This window comes from Acipenser ruthenus, chromosome 5, assembly GCF_902713425.1.
Source record: "Acipenser ruthenus chromosome 5, fAciRut3.2 maternal haplotype, whole genome shotgun sequence".
Lineage (NCBI taxonomy): Eukaryota > Metazoa > Chordata > Actinopteri > Acipenseriformes > Acipenseridae > Acipenser > Acipenser ruthenus.
The window spans coordinates 68475195-68491365 of NC_081193.1; the positions used below are offsets into that span (position 1 = coordinate 68475195).

The 16171-nt window shown below is 39.2% G+C and overlaps 1 protein-coding gene and 1 long non-coding RNA gene across 10 annotated transcripts in view; one reads left to right on the forward strand and one right to left on the reverse strand.

Annotated features, from left to right (window-relative positions):
- Nucleotides 1–16171, forward strand: part of LOC117402985 (ADP-ribose glycohydrolase MACROD1-like) — a 921538-nt gene that overhangs the window by 516834 nt on the left and 388533 nt on the right. The window lies entirely within an intron of this gene.
- Nucleotides 4703–10579, reverse strand: LOC131737163 (uncharacterized). The gene is made up of 4 exons (XR_009328732.1): nucleotides 10467–10579; nucleotides 10268–10306; nucleotides 5017–5135; nucleotides 4703–4856 (listed from the first exon to the last, which is right to left on the reverse strand). It is a non-coding gene; the product is annotated as an uncharacterized LOC131737163 (long non-coding RNA).

Here is a 16171-nt window from a genome sequence, read left to right on the forward strand (position 1 = left end):
GTGCAGTTTATTTTTAACAAGTGAAACTTAAACTTGTCTAGATTTTTTTCTGTATGTTTCTGTGTAAATAAATATAAAACTATAAAGAAGTGGCAACAATATTAAGCGAGAAATAGGACAACAGGTTTTTATATGCTGGGTTGTTTTGTGGATGATAATAATAATAATAATAATAATAATAATAATAATAATAATAATAATAATAATAATAATAAAACGCCAAAACAATACAAATTTCACTTATATAGCGCATTTCATGCACGCATTCTAGGGCGCTTTAAAAGAGAAATATAAAAAATCCTGTGTCTAATATATAATCCAGCTACAAATAAACAGACCCAAACAAATACATTTTCAAACAGGATTTAAAAGATTCAATTGTGCTAGCATTTCTGGTATGAATCAGGAGCAAGTTCCAAAGACGAGGGGTATTGTAACTAAATGCCATGGCTCCGACGAATTTTAGGGACTGACAGAGATTAGCATTTTCAGATCTCAGGGAACGACCAAGTACATATGGGGTCATCAGGTCTGTAAGATAAGAAGGTCCAAGGCCATGTAAGGCCTTATAGGTAATAAGAAGAACTTTTAAATATTATTATTATTATTATTATTATTATTATTATTGTTATTATTATTATTTAATTATTTAGCAGACACTTTTATCCAAAGCAACTTAAAGAAAATTAAACAAAATATAAAAGTATATAAATTGCAAGCACAGGAGGATGGAGAGTGAAGAGAAGGCATAACAAGTCGGCCAGTAGAGGATGAGCGGAGAGAGCGAGAGGGAATATAAGGAGACACGAGGGATTGGAAATATGAATGGGCAGTATGATGAATAGAGCGATAGACAAAAGCAAGGGTCTTAAATTGGATGCAAGCAGAGCTAGGTAGCCAATGCAGAGTGCGAAGCATGGAGGGGTTGGGAAAATACCAGACGAGCAGCAGAATTTTGAATAAGTTGAAGAGGGTGAATAGCCGAAGCAGGGAGACCAGCGAATAGAGAGTTACAATAATTAAACCTAGAAAGAACAAGAGCTTGGACCAGGAGTTGTGTGGAATAAGTAGATAGAAAAGGGCAGATTCTATAGAAAGACAAGTACGTGTTAGTTATGCGTTGAGAATAGGGGTGGGAAGGGTCCAAAATAACACCTAGGTTACTTGCAGAAGAAGGAGAAAGATTGATAGCATCAAGGGAGACTGAAATGGAGAGGTCAGAGGAGAGAGGAGAAGTACTGTAAAAAACATTGAATAAGTTGGTTTTCTAGGCATTTTTGCTGGGCCCTTAAAAGGGGCTAATACACCGGTGTGTCTAATATTAAACTACTGTACTAGTGCAACAATGGGATTACTACAGCCATGGTTATGTCTCACACAAACTTAACTGTCAAAAACCCGATTTATTTGTTCAGGATCTACTGTTGCTAGGTAGAAACACAATTAAACTAATTAAACATTTTCATTTCTTATTCTCAATACCCTTAGTCATTTTGAATGTTAAATGCAAGCTTTCAGACTATTGACTGACCTCCTATCGAAAATGTCACAGCTATACTGCTTCACTTAGTGTTAACACAATAGCTGTCAGTCTCTATGAATTTCCTTATTCCTACCCTCCCGAGCAATTAATTTGTCAACATTCAAACTGAACCCGCTCCTGGGGTCCATACCAAACAGCTATTGGTTAGAAAGCTGAGTCTTCCGTTCGTTATAACTGCAATGCTGTAATAATGCAGCTATGAGACTGGATAAAGTAGGACAGTTAGAAAAAAAAGAAATTGCTACTGAACAGGTTTGAAATTGCGCGTTGCTGATTTTGCTGAAATATATGTTAATCGCAATCCTGAAAAAACAGTACGTGACTGGAGACGAAATAAAGACAAACTTAAAATGGACAAAGAAAAACGAGATGATAGGAGGAAAGTGTTTATAGCCCGATGTAGAAAACATTTAGTTTGACTGGAATACTTTTAATGACTTCAATACATACTGTAACTTGTTCTACATGTCAGTGCAACACTTTGGTAAAGTTACACTTATGGTTCTGATTAACAAAAAAAATGGAATACACTTATGCAACACTAAAATGTTTTGTTTACTGGTTATTAAATGGTGCACTGTTTATTTTATTGGATTTTTTTGCTTTTTAATTGATGAAGCAGCACTGTTTAATACTTTTCTTTTAAATTTGAATTAATACAATGAATTTGGAAAAGCCAATACAGCGGAAACTATTGTCTCAGTATGGTTTTGGAAAGAAATGTTCAGTAAACAAAGAAGATATGTTCTTGAACTTGTTTGGGTAATTGATAAGCTAAATTAAAATACTGACAGTTTAATACAGATGTGATGTGTGATGTATAACTTAATTTTACGCTCTGTTAGTTATTACTTTTTAAATTTTGAAAAATGAATAATTTCTAGTAGTTTAACTAAAAATGAAAAAACAACACTGAAATTATTAATTGAATAAAATGTTGCAAGCAAGGGTTATTTAGAAATTAACCTGTGTATCTTTATTTATCGATGTTGAACATGTAGGAAAAAATACATTGTAAAAAAAAGTATTTTAAACACAAAAAAAGGTGTTTTCATAAAACTGAAGCCTCAAAAAGCGGGGGAGCGACTTTTACGCCAGTGTGACCTATAAAACGATTTTTATGGTAGAAGGGAAGTAAAAGAGGTCAGATATAGAAAGGTTGAGTTTGAGGTGATGTGAATGTGTCCAAGATGAGATTGCTGAGAACAATCTGAAATGCGGGAGGAGACATGGGAGTCAAAGGAAGGAAAAGAGAAAGATCTGAGTATCATCAGCATATAGGTGATATGGGAAGCCATAAGAGGAGATAAGAGTACCTAGCCAGTGGGTCTAGAGTGAGAATAGAAGGGCAGATCCTTGAGGTAATAATAATAATAGCATCAGCAATAAAACAAATGAATGTGATGGAATCAGTAATTGTAACAATAAAATATGCGATTAAAACCAAGATTAAAAAAATGAATTGCTTGACAACCCTAATATACTGTATATCTATATATATTATTTATTTCTTATCAGACGCCCTTATCCAAGGCGACTTACAGTTGTTACAAGATATCACATTATTTTTACATACAATTACCCATTTATACAGTTGGGTTTTTACTGGAGCAATCTAGGTAAAGTACCTTGCTCAAGGGTACAGCAGCAGTGCCCCCCACCTGGGATTGAACCCACAACCCTCCGGTCAAGAGTCCAGAGCCCTAACCCCTACTCTACACTGCTGCCCCATATCTAATCATATATAATCATCCTTGCTTTATTGATATAGTCACACATCATGGGTCAAAAATTCGAGAATGAGGATTTGAGCGTCATAATGTATCCAGATCTTTCTCCCTCCAGCCCCAATGCTGATGCTCTGAATCAAATGAATGGCTAATGTGGGACAAGAAAACATTGTTGCAGGAGGTATCATGATCTAGATACACCATAATGACCCATGTTGAAAAATATATCCCCACAATACGTACCGTAATCTTTTGACAAACAGTGTTTATTTAAGTATACATTATATATTTTTTTGTAGTAGAGCTAACTATGGATTGATCTTCTACTAATCTCTATACATACATTTAATTAAATAAGAAGTTAACAAAGCATCGTCAAACTTGAATCTATACTGTAGATATGCTATATATAATACTAATGATTAAACTGGCACATTTCCAAATATCAAAAGATAGGTGTGGTTTTCTTTGAAACAATTAGCTTCATATAAAAGAGAGAAATCTGAACGTGAAATGGCCCACTGGTTAAGCCCACGCAGGGTGTTGACATACAGTACAGTAGTCATGGGCACTGACGGATAGTGGCACACGGCTCTTCCAATTTTAACTAGTTAGGCCGCGGCATAAAAAGATTCCATAAATCTTCACTAATGTTACATTCAGCCTGACAAGCGGTGAATCAGCACACCACTGGAATTTGTAGTTATTCTTCACACTTCTGTTTGGTCTGCTTTATTGAGCTCATTCGGCAAGAGAAAGGCCACCTGAGCCTGTTTTCCTTTCTCAGTTTATCAAGTTTAAGTATTTTTTACAGTATGCGCTTTGAAGAAGCGACAGATTTTAAAGGTCACAGTGGTAGAGAATTGCAGCTGCTAAAATTGGCAGAAGATTGTGCCTGTCCCTCTGTTCAGATCTGTTCAAACCGTTCTGCTAAAAGCCGGGGGAGGTTCCGAAGAGCACAAAAGTAGCCACAAAAAAAAGTAGGAAAAAAAACGCTTCATGTGGAATAAATTATCAGTATAAACGTAACCACTGAACATTAATAACTGATAAAAAATAGAACTCTATGCTATATCTGGACCTTTTAAGTTGCAACTTAAATTGGAACAATTTTCAATATTTACCATGAATATTCTCATTAAGGCAATATCCAGCTTTTACACGCAGATGCAAGACAGCAGGACCATGTTGTGTTCCTGAAAAACCCCAGTGAACTTAATTAAATAGTTTTTCATTAAGATAGTTGACTGTTGTTAATCAATCATGTTTTTAATACACCAAATCAGACAAAATAACATATTAGCTTTGTGCAAAAAACTGCAAAACTGGTATCTTATTGGAAAAACATTATGTGCCACCTGTTATTACCGCTTATATCTGTGTCACACAGTTATTGTATGATATGTGTGTGAGGGAGGAGACCCTCACATTTGTCTCTGTATGTATCTGGACATTTTCTGCAAATTGTTTTTTTAACTGTTTGTGTATTGTGTTGCTGAACCTTGGGTCTAGTAAGGAAAATAATAAAAACAAAATTCACTTACCTGGGGTATCAGGACTGGAGGCCTGTGGTTGGGAGTGTCCTGAAAAACAAAAGAGAGGTTAATCAAGAGTACTGTTTAGACAGTTGGTTTGGAAGGGTGCACACTTCCAGAACAATGTATTGCAGTACTATTGTTAAGCTAAAATGAACAACAGTTATTTTAATATGCATGTTTTTTGATATGCAATGGTTTAGGTAACCTGAGTTGGGTGTGGTGGTATGGTCCTCCATCTTGACAGGAAGTGGGGAACCAGCCATGTTGGTGAGGGAAGCTTTTATTGACTTCCCTGGGTACTGACTTCCTGTAGCAGGGCAGTACCTGTAGAAGATATTGAAAGGGGGGGATAGTTGATTTTAATTATTTTTCCCTCTGTTTGTTTTAAAGCATAGTATTAATGCATGTGTTAGATTAATGTTTAGTATATATACATATTCATTGATTTGTTTCTTTTTGAATACTTTATTTATTATTGATAACTATTTGCTGTTTTGTTCTTGTATAACCACCTGCATAATGGTTTATTCTGGGGGGAGGGGTAGGCCTGGAAAGGTATAAAGGCTGTCATTTGGTTCAGTCAGGATCTTCCTTTTGTGTAGATCAGAGAGCAGTTTTGCAGCTCTATGGTTGGACTCATTTATTGAAGTCAGTACCTGTGAGTAGGTGACTATAAATAGTTATTTTTGGTTTCCACTTTTTCTTTCTTCAAGTTGTTTGATATTTGGTTCAATTAGCTTTTTGTTTAATTATTGTTCTTAAATAAAAATAATTGGTTTTACACCAAACTTCTCTGTGCTCTGCGTGCTTCCCTGCGAATCAACACCAGCCGCTGGCTGCACTCTCCAACATTTGGTGGCAGCGGTGGGATGCATCAGTGGCCAGCAGGAGGCACTCTAAAATTACATCAGCACAGAAGAGAGGTGGAAAGCAGCAGAAAGTTTGCAACATGCCTGCAAAGCGGAGAAGAGAGAGACCAGAGGATTCTGAAGAAGGAGCCATGGCAAGTGGAGTTGCAACTTCCCAAGCTGCGGTGCAACCAGTATCTGGCGGTGATCAAGTGGTGAATGAACTAGCATTGATGTTCAAAAGCTATCTTGAGGTGCAGAGAGCCAGAGAGGAGCGAATAGAACAAGAGAGTGTCAGACAGGATGAAAGATATCGACGTTTACATCATCAGTTCACCCAGCTTCAAGGAGAAGTGCATCACAGCCTTCAAGGAGGAGTCCTTGAGAGCAGCAGTGAGGGCAGAAAAGTAGAGGACACTTCTGCTGATATTAGGCAAGGTTGGTCCAGGGGCTGGAGAGAGCCAAAGCTGCAGAAACTAGAAGACTCAGATGACGTCGAGCACTTTCTAACCACATTTGAGCGCATGGCGATGGCTTGCGCATGGGAGAAAACTAACTGGGCTGTGAGGCTGGTTCCACTTTTAACAGGGAAAGCCAGAAGCGCCTTTGTGGCTATGCACCCTGACGAGACATTTGACTATGAGAAAGTGAAAGCTGCTATACTAAGAAAATATGAAATAAATACAGAGACTTACCGTCAACGATTCAGAGCGTTGGAGGTCCAGGAAGGGGAGACCCCAAAAGAACTCTATGTGCGTCTCAAAGAAATGTATGAGAAATGGATAAAACCAGACAATCACACAGTGCAACAGATCGGTGAAACTATCATCCTGGAGCAGTTCCTGAAGATGATGAATCCAGAGGTTGGCACCTGGATTAAAGAACACGACCCATCAACTGCTATGGAGGCCGCTCGTCTAGCTGATGTCTATGTCTCGGCTCGGAGAGGAATGAAGGCCTACCGTTACACCAGGGGGTCCATAACACCAACACCGGGTAAGTCTGCAGGGTGGAGGAAGGGTTGTGGTCCATTTGTTAAAAATCAGTTTCTACCCAATCAGCCTGGTAAATCTGCTAGGGAACAAGTAATATGCCATCACTGTGGTCAGGCAGGTCACTATAGACCAGAATGCCCATTGAGGAAACCTAAACCATCAAACTTGTGTTATGTGCCTAGACCTACTAAACCAGTGGAGGAAAAGTGTGTGTATGAGAATTTAGTGCAAGTCTCTGTTAATGGTAAATGGGGTCAAGCTCTTCTAGACACTGGGAGTTTTCAGACTCTGGTCGTGAGTAGTTTAATCTCTAGAGGGAGTTTGAATGAGGGAGCTAGCATTAGGATCCTCTGTGTGCATGGTGAAGAGAAAATGTATCCGACAGCAGATGTTTATCTGGTTATTCAGGATCAGACATTTTTAGTGACTGTGGGTGTGGTTGATGAGTTGCCATACAGTGTAATTTTGGGGAGAGATATACCTATACTAGGGGAGTTGCTGGGAGTAGCTAGACCCTGTAATGTAGTGACTACTAGAGCACAGAGTAGAAAGCAACTTGAGTCTCTGAATCACTTGCCATTTTTTGATGCAGAGATTGAAACATCAGAAATAAGGCCTAAGAAGTCAAGGATTCAGAGGCGCCAAGAAAAGTTGAGAGGAACCACTCGGTTAACGCAGAGTGACAAGTTGAGTCAGAACCAACCTCCTGTGTCTGTGGAGTGGGAAGTTCCTGACAACCTAGAACAGTTACAGAGAGCTGATGGGACATTGAAGTCTCTGTACACGAGATTGTCTAGTATTGAGGGGGAGCAGGGAAGCCATCATTTAAACGATGCTTGGTTTGTGTTAATTAAAGGCCTACTGTACCGTCAGAGTAAGGAAGGAGAGCAACTGGTCATTCCCGAAGCCTTAAGAAGGAAGATTTTGATGTTGGGACATACAATCCCCTGGGCGGGTCATTTGGGGAAGCAGAAAACTCTTGCCCGTATTGCAAGTCGTTTTTTTTGGCCAGGCCTATACACAGAAGTTGGGGATTTTGTTAAGTCTTGTCCTGAGTGTCAGTTTTCATGTGCAGGGGGGAAGGGGACTAAGGCCCACCTCTCACCTCTTCCTATAATCAGTACACCTTTTGAACGCATAGCCATGGATGTGGTTGGTCCATTGGAGAGGAGTAGATCAGGCCATAAATATATACTGGTCATATGTGATTATGCAACTCGCTATCCTGAGGCATTTCCCTTGAGGAATGTCAAGGCTAGGCCAATAGCTAATGTATTGATACAATTGTTTTCAAGGGTAGGTATCCCAAGGGAAATTCTTACGGATCAGGGTACAAATTTTAGATCGAAACTATTACACCAGGTTTACAGGCTGATGGGAATTAAAAGTATTAGGACCACACCTTACCACCCTCAGACAGATGGCCTGGTGGAGCGTTTTAATCGAACCCTGAAGGCGATGCTGGGAAAATTTGTGTCCACGACAGGAGGAGATTGGGATCAATGGATACCATACCTTCTCTTTGCCTATAGAGAAGTCCCTCAGGCATCAACTGGGTTTTCACCTTTTGAACTCTTGTATGGCAGGCAGGTGCGAGGGCCGCTGGATATCCTAAGAGAGACCTGGGAGTCGAGCCATGCGGAAGACCAAACGGTTGTTAGCTACGTGCTGCAAATGCGCGATCGGCTGCAAAAGATGACGACATTGGCACAGGAAAACATGGAGCAAGCACAACAAAACCAGGCGGCCTGGTATGACAAATCAGCACGTACCAGAGAGTTCCAGCGTGGTCAAGATGTGTTGTTGCTATTGCCATCTCAAGAAAACAAGCTGCTGGCTAAATGGCAAGGTCCATATAGAGTCTTGCGGAAGATGGGCCCGCTGACTTATGAGATTGCCATGCCAGACCGCCGCAAGACTAAGCAGGTTTACCATGTTAACCTATTAAAACCATGGTATAGTCGTCCTGAGCAGCCTCAGCAGCATCTCTTGATTAGAGCTGTAGAGGAGGAGGAAGATCGGACTGAGCAATACTTTCCTACAGATGAAAGGTCACATGGCCCAAACTTGAGCCATCTATCAGCAGATCACCAGAGAGAGATCTCTAGTTGTTTAATTCCTGGCTTGTTCCAAGAAAGACCAGGATACACTAGATTAGTGGAGCATCGGATCCCATTGAAGGATGTCGACCCCATCAGACAGCAGTTCTACAGGGTGCCAGAAAAACTGATTCCACGGTTGCGTGATGAATTGGAAAGTATGAAGTCCTTGGGAGTCATAGAAGCTACCAGCAGTGAGTGGAGCAGCCCCGTCGTACTTGTCCCAAAGAAGGATGGCAGCCTCCGATTTTGCATCGATTTTCGGAAAGTCAATGCAATGTCTAAATTCGACCCCTATCCTATGCCTCGAATTGACGAGATGATAGAGAAGGTTGGGAAAGCCCAGTTTATCACCACCTTGGACTTGTGTAAGGGATATTGGCAGGTTCCCTTAGCAGAGGATTCCAGAGAATATACAGCCTTCCGTACTCCTTTTGGGCACTATCAGTTTACGGTTATGCCGTTTGGGCTCCATGGGGCCCCTGCGACTTTTCAAAGGCTCATGGATCGAGTTCTACAAGGTATGCAAGACTTTGCAGCAGCCTATCTGGACGATGTGGTTGTTTATAGTACTTCCTGGGAAGATCATCTGACACATTTAAAAGTTGTGTTTAAAAGCATCAAAGATGCTGGACTTACCATCAATCCTGCAAAGTGTGACATTGCCCAAAGAGAGGTCAAGTATCTTGGATACCACCTGGGTAATGGGGTCATCAAACCACAAGTGGCAAAGGTGGAGGCAGTTCAGAACTGTGGTCCACCCAAGACCAAGAAGGAAGTGAGATCATTCCTTGGCTTAATAGGATGGTACCGTAGGTTCATCCCTGATTTCTCCACCAGAGCAGCTATCCTCACTGATCTTACTCGGAAGAGTGAACCTAATAAGGTTAATTGGACTGTGGCCTGTGACAAAGCATTCCAAGATCTTAAGGAAGCTTTGTGTAGGGAACCTGTGTTGCAGAGCCCGGACTTTTCTAAGCCCTTTGTTGTGCAAACTGACGCTTCCAATGCAGGACTTGGAGCTGTATTGCTGCAAGGGGAGTCAGAGAACTTGAGACCAGTACTGTACATTAGCCGGAAATTGTTTCCAAGAGAAACTCGTTATTCCACAGTTGAGAAGGAGTGCCTGGCAATCAAATGGGCCCTTGATTCACTACGGTACTATCTGATCGGCCATGAGTTTACTTTGGAGACAGATCATCGAGCGTTGCAGTGGCTTGGGAAGATGAGGGACTCCAATGCGCGTATCACTCGTTGGTACCTGGCAATGCAACCATTTCAATATACAGTAAAGTACAGGGCAGGAGCCTTGAATCAGATTGCAGACTTTCTTTCTCGTGTCCCTGTAGAACACGGGAAAGCTTAAGGAGGGGGATATGTGAGGGAGGAGACCCTCACATTTGTCTCTGTATGTATCTGGACATTTTCTGCAAATTGTTTTTTTAACTGTTTGTGTATTGTGTTGCTGAACCTTGGGTCTAGTAAGGAAAATAATAAAAACAAAATTCACTTACCTGGGGTATCAGGACTGGAGGCCTGTGGTTGGGAGTGTCCTGAAAAACAAAAGAGAGGTTAATCAAGAGTACTGTTTAGACAGTTGGTTTGGAAGGGTGCACACTTCCAGAACAATGTATTGCAGTACTATTGTTAAGCTAAAATGAACAACAGTTATTTTAATATGCATGTTTTTTGATATGCAATGGTTTAGGTAACCTGAGTTGGGTGTGGTGGTATGGTCCTCCATCTTGACAGGAAGTGGGGAACCAGCCATGTTGGTGAGGGAAGCTTTTATTGACTTCCCTGGGTACTGACTTCCTGTAGCAGGGCAGTACCTGTAGAAGATATTGAAAGGGGGGGATAGTTGATTTTAATTATTTTTCCCTCTGTTTGTTTTAAAGCATAGTATTAATGCATGTGTTAGATTAATGTTTAGTATATATACATATTCATTGATTTGTTTCTTTTTGAATACTTTATTTATTATTGATAACTGTTTGCTGTTTTGTTCTTGTATAACCACCTGCATAATGGTTTATTCTGGGGGGAGGGGTAGGCCTGGAAAGGTATAAAGGCTGTCATTTGGTTCAGTCAGGATCTTCCTTTTGTGTAGATCAGAGAGCAGTTTTGCAGCTCTATGGTTGGACTCATTTATTGAAGTCAGTACCTGTGAGTAGGTGACTATAAATAGTTATTTTTGGTTTCCACTTTTTCTTTCTTCAAGTTGTTTGATATTTGGTTCAATTAGCTTTTTGTTTAATTATTGTTCTTAAATAAAAATAATTGGTTTTACACCAAACTTCTCTGTGCTCTGCGTGCTTCCCTGCGAATCAACACCAGCCGCTGGCTGCACTCTCCAACAATGTGACCATAGTTCTGGAAGTTAATAGGGCTGCAATGAAGGGTACATTTTGACCTTCGAAGGTTCGGAACACATTACAGAAGGAAGGTTAGAACCTTCGATGGTACTGATTTGCATAATTTACTGGTGACATCACCATAGCTACTTGTTTATATTTGATTGAAAATCATATTATTTTACAGGTAATCCATATAAATGGAATAAAGCATTCAGATGTGGTTTAAAAATGCTTTATATAGAACAGTAATCATGTTTTTATAATTTAAATAAAAATAAAAATACACGTTGATTTACACGTCATTGATGCTGCTTGCGATATGTATAGTAAGCTTGCATTGCAGCAGCACCAACTGCAGCGGACATAGGCAAAACAAAGCTTTATTTAACAGTCACCGTTCCAAGCAGGTTATCAGTCACATTTTACTACTACTAAAAAATTAATAATACTAATAATAATATGAACTTACGCTTGCCAAGTGATGCCAGAGATTGGTTATACCTCCATGATACGAGTCACTTGCACAGTTTGCATTCTTTTTTTTAAGAACATAAGAACAAGAAAGTTTACAAACGAGAGGAGGCCATTTAGCCCATCTTGCTCGTTTGGTTGTTAGTAGCTTATTGATCCCAGAATCTCATCAAGCAGCTTCTTGAAGGATCCCAGGGTGTCAGCTTCAACAACATTACTGGGGAGTTGGTTCCAGACCCTCATAATTCTCTGTGTAAAAAAGTGCCTCCTATTTTCTGTTCTGAATGCCTCTTTATCTCATCTCCATTTGTGACCCCTGGTCCTTGTTTCTTTTTTCAGGTCAAAAAAGTCCCCTGGGTCGACATTTCAATTCCTTTTAGAATTTTGAATGCTTGAATCAGATCACCACGTAGTCTTCTTTGTTCAAGACTGAATAGATTCAATTCTTTGAGCCTGTCTGCATACGACATGCCTTTTAAATCTGGGATAATTCTGGTCGCTCTTCTTTGCACTCTTTCTAGAACAGCAATATCCTTTTTGTAACGAGGTGACCAGAACTGAACACAATATTCTAGATGAGGTCTTACTAATGCATTGTAAAGTTTTAACATTACTTCCCTTGATTTAAATTCAACACTTTTCACAATATATCCGAGCATCTTGTTGGCCTTTTTTTATAGCTTCTCCACATTGTCTAGATGAAGACATTTCTGAGTCAACATAAACTCCTAGGTCTTTTTCATAGATTCCTTCTTCAATTTCAGTATCTCCCATATGATATTTATAATGCACATTTTTTTGGTCGTCTGGGCATTTAACAAAAAAATCCCAAATAGTAGAGGGTTTTCGGGACATTTCTTTCAATACAGCTTACGCCATACAACGCTTTGCTGTCAAGACGGCAAATGAAAAAATTAAAGGTTTGCCTCTGGATAACAAGAGCTGGAGGGAGGAGGGGTGGATGGTGCTCAGTTTTCGAAATTAAAATTATTAGTGTTAGCGTATATTTTGTATGTTTCAAACATATTCTACCATAGCACTTCTCTTACACTGTCTTGTGCACTAGGTACTCAGTACATATTTTACTGAAGCAAAACAGCCACTAGAAGTACCCGCCCACTGCTTTTGATACTATATCCTGCTCCTAGCAGATTTTAATAACAACTTTTGTTTACGTAATATGCATTATATTATTATTATTTATTTCTTAGCAGATGCCCTTATCCAGGGTGACTTACAATTGTTACAAGATATCACATTATTTTTTTACATACAATTACCCATTTATACAGTTGAGTTTTTACTGGAGCAATCTAGGTAAAGTACCTTGCTCAAGGGTACAGCAGCAGTGTCCCCCACCGGGGATTGAACCCACGACCCTCCGGTCAAGAGTCCAGAGCCCTAACCACTACTCCACACTGCTGCCCTAGTTATACAAATCAAAAGATCGAATTTTGCATGTGAGTGACATTTAATGTGTGATTTATGTTATTCACACATTGTCAAACAGTTTCTGTTAACAGGAAGAAAAAAAAAAAAAAAAAAAAAAACATACAGTGCGTGAATGGTGCCTGATGAACCTTCGAAGGTTAAAACAATCTTCGAATCCCTGGCTAGCGAACAAACCTTCGAACCTTCAAACCTTCGGACACAGCCCTTGAAGTTAATGAAGGTTTATTCCACTTGATTGGCTTTTAATAGATCTGAGACAATGCCTAGTCATACTGAAATAATAAATAGCAATATTTACAATATGCAGTGCTTTAAATGTATTGAAACATCTCAGAGGTCCTTCAAATGTAGTAAGCACCTGACAGAACTGCAGTAGAGAAACACAATAGGATGATGTTAAGCAGCACGTTCTTCATTTATGTTCGGCATATTGTGTATTCATTTTCAATTATGGTGTGTGTAATTTGTATTTTGCGTGCATTATAATGCATTTCTAATGTCCACTCTGAGCCTGACTGAAAACACCAGAACTTTTTGTCCCCTGGTGGGAGTCAAACTCATAACAAGTTTTCTGTACAAGACTATTTCCACTGCCCTTCATCCCAATCACACACATGTTGAAACTAAAAATAACGGTTGCAAAGGAAGGATAATTCACATTCAAGGGTGTATGTAAACTAACAAGTGGTTCAAATAATAGGGGAATTGCCTAAAATACACAGACACATGCACACAAGCTAACAGGGAATACAAACTATTTTGCAATTAGGTTCTATATACTGAAACTAATAAACTAGAAGATCACAGTCATTCTTATTTTAGCTGATTCACTGGGTGGAGTCTGAAATACCAACAATGAAATGGTGTAATAAAGTGTCACATTCGTGCCTCATAAGGGTGAGCACAGGAGTGGCATGTATCCTCGTGGGTTAGGTGAATTATATACAGTATTTATATTCATGCTCTAGGCCCAAGTAAAAAAAATTTAAGCAACCCAATAAACCTTTTAAGAGGAACATGAAAACAGTCACGACACTATAATAGGATAACAGCTTCCTACTTCTTTTCTGTCAGGGATATGGATTCTCCTGGGCTAATTCTGGTATAAGCATGGTACCATTTAGGGAAAAAGGCTGAACAATCTCCCTCCATAACTGTGCCCTGTCTATTCTGACATTTGTCATAACTACAATCTTTGTGTCTCGGAGAAGCCTGCATCTTCCTGGAACATATTACCCTAAGCCCAAATCACAGTTATGAAAGGTCAATTTGTTCACACAAATTTACCATTCTGGGTACTCCATGAGCCATTTTAATTATTTTAACATAATACTGTCACACCTCAGCATTGTTGTTACAATCAATAGGTATTTGCAGCACTAAATTAGACAGAGAGCCTGCCTGAACACCAGTGTTTACTTTGTATATTTTCCACACCTTGCCAGGCCTAAGGATCTTAACCAGCTCCGTAACAAATGGTACATTTATCTAATTTTACTCCCAATTTCAGGTCTTGATTGACCTCTTATATTACACAGCATTCATTTGCAGGTCATTGTAAGTGTACTGGGTAAATCTTCACTGCATGTGGAGACTGTCCAATTTGTGATATCCTTAATATACACTTATATTAATCAATGTAATTTAGTAATTTACAGTCACTGCTTATGTCTTGTTTATATCTACAAGATTTAAATACATATTACAATATTTTAGCCACAGCATTAAACTTAGAGTAAGTAGTAGGGTTCCGAAAAATAGTGTTATAAATCCACACGTGCTGCTACAACAGTTTAAATAACGTACCTGTAATTTTTCTTTTCATTGTTAACATCCTGACAACTTTGTACACTTATAGTTTAAAAGCTCTTTTCAAAATGTCCGCTGTAGTGCACTGTCCTGTAAATCACTGCTGGAAGAGTGATTTAAAAAAATAACAAACATAACAAGTGTTCTGGCTTTTCTGTACCACATCATGGATTGTTTGACAATGTGGGCAATAATCCTTACCCGATCAATGCTCTAGAGCGGCCAGACCTTAAAGTTATAAGTGTAAAAAGTTGTCAGGATGTTAACAATAAAAAAAAGTGCAGGTACATTATTTAAACAGTTGCAGCAACACGTGGGGACATGTAATGCTATATTTTTGGAGCCCCGCTACTTACTCTTTAATGCATGGTTTTCATAGCAAGAAACCAGATCTATTAAGAGATGTACCACATGTTATTGCTTCAGTCGGTTACTAGAAGTTATTTTCATTTTTTTCTTAGCTGTTTGATCATTGGTCATAAGATTAGTAGAAATAGTACAGCCTTCGTCTTCAGTAATGTTGGGCCTTTTAACAAAGGCACTTCTGTGTCGAAACTTTGGTGATATGTTTTTCTGAATGAAAGATATGCAGCGCAATTGAGTGTGTGGGTTCTCTCTCTTTCTGTATTGAGCCCTTTTATAATAGCAAAACATCTTGTCCATCTGATCAACCTGCCAGGGCTTTCAAGTTGACATGGCTTGAGTTATTTTTTACTTTTAAGTAAACTTTGCATGGCCATCATGACATCTCGTTGGGTTTGTTTACAGTGATGTGATTACATGACAGATGGAGCCTCAAAGCTGGAACTTGCTTTCCAATGCATGATGGGTCAGTTATAGACACCTTAAATTGGTAGAGTATACCTATGGCTTTGAGCATTAGAAAGTGCAAATCATTGCTGCTGTACTACTGCTTTGACAATAAGGGGTACTGGTAGACAACAAAACAGTTAAAATGGAGAACCTGACACAGAGCAAGAGGGGGAAAAAATCCTATTATGGCTTTAATTCAGACCATACGATTGTAAACATAAAAGAGCAAAGGGTGAACAATCGACCGTTTCCCAGCTGACATTGATTGAAATCTGTTAAAAAACTGGCATATGAGAGCAGGTGATGCATGGAACACTATAGCCCAACCACCATTTTTAAGTTGGCTGCCTTTGTTTATTTTCCATTCAGCAGAAATCAATTTCTAAAATAGAACTTCTAAAATACAATGAGACAAAATTCACAACAGAAAAATGTTACATAATGGAACCTGTTGGCTTTAGGGCAGTATTTTACTGTACATGCCATTATCTTTTTCTATCCCAGTTACATTATAGG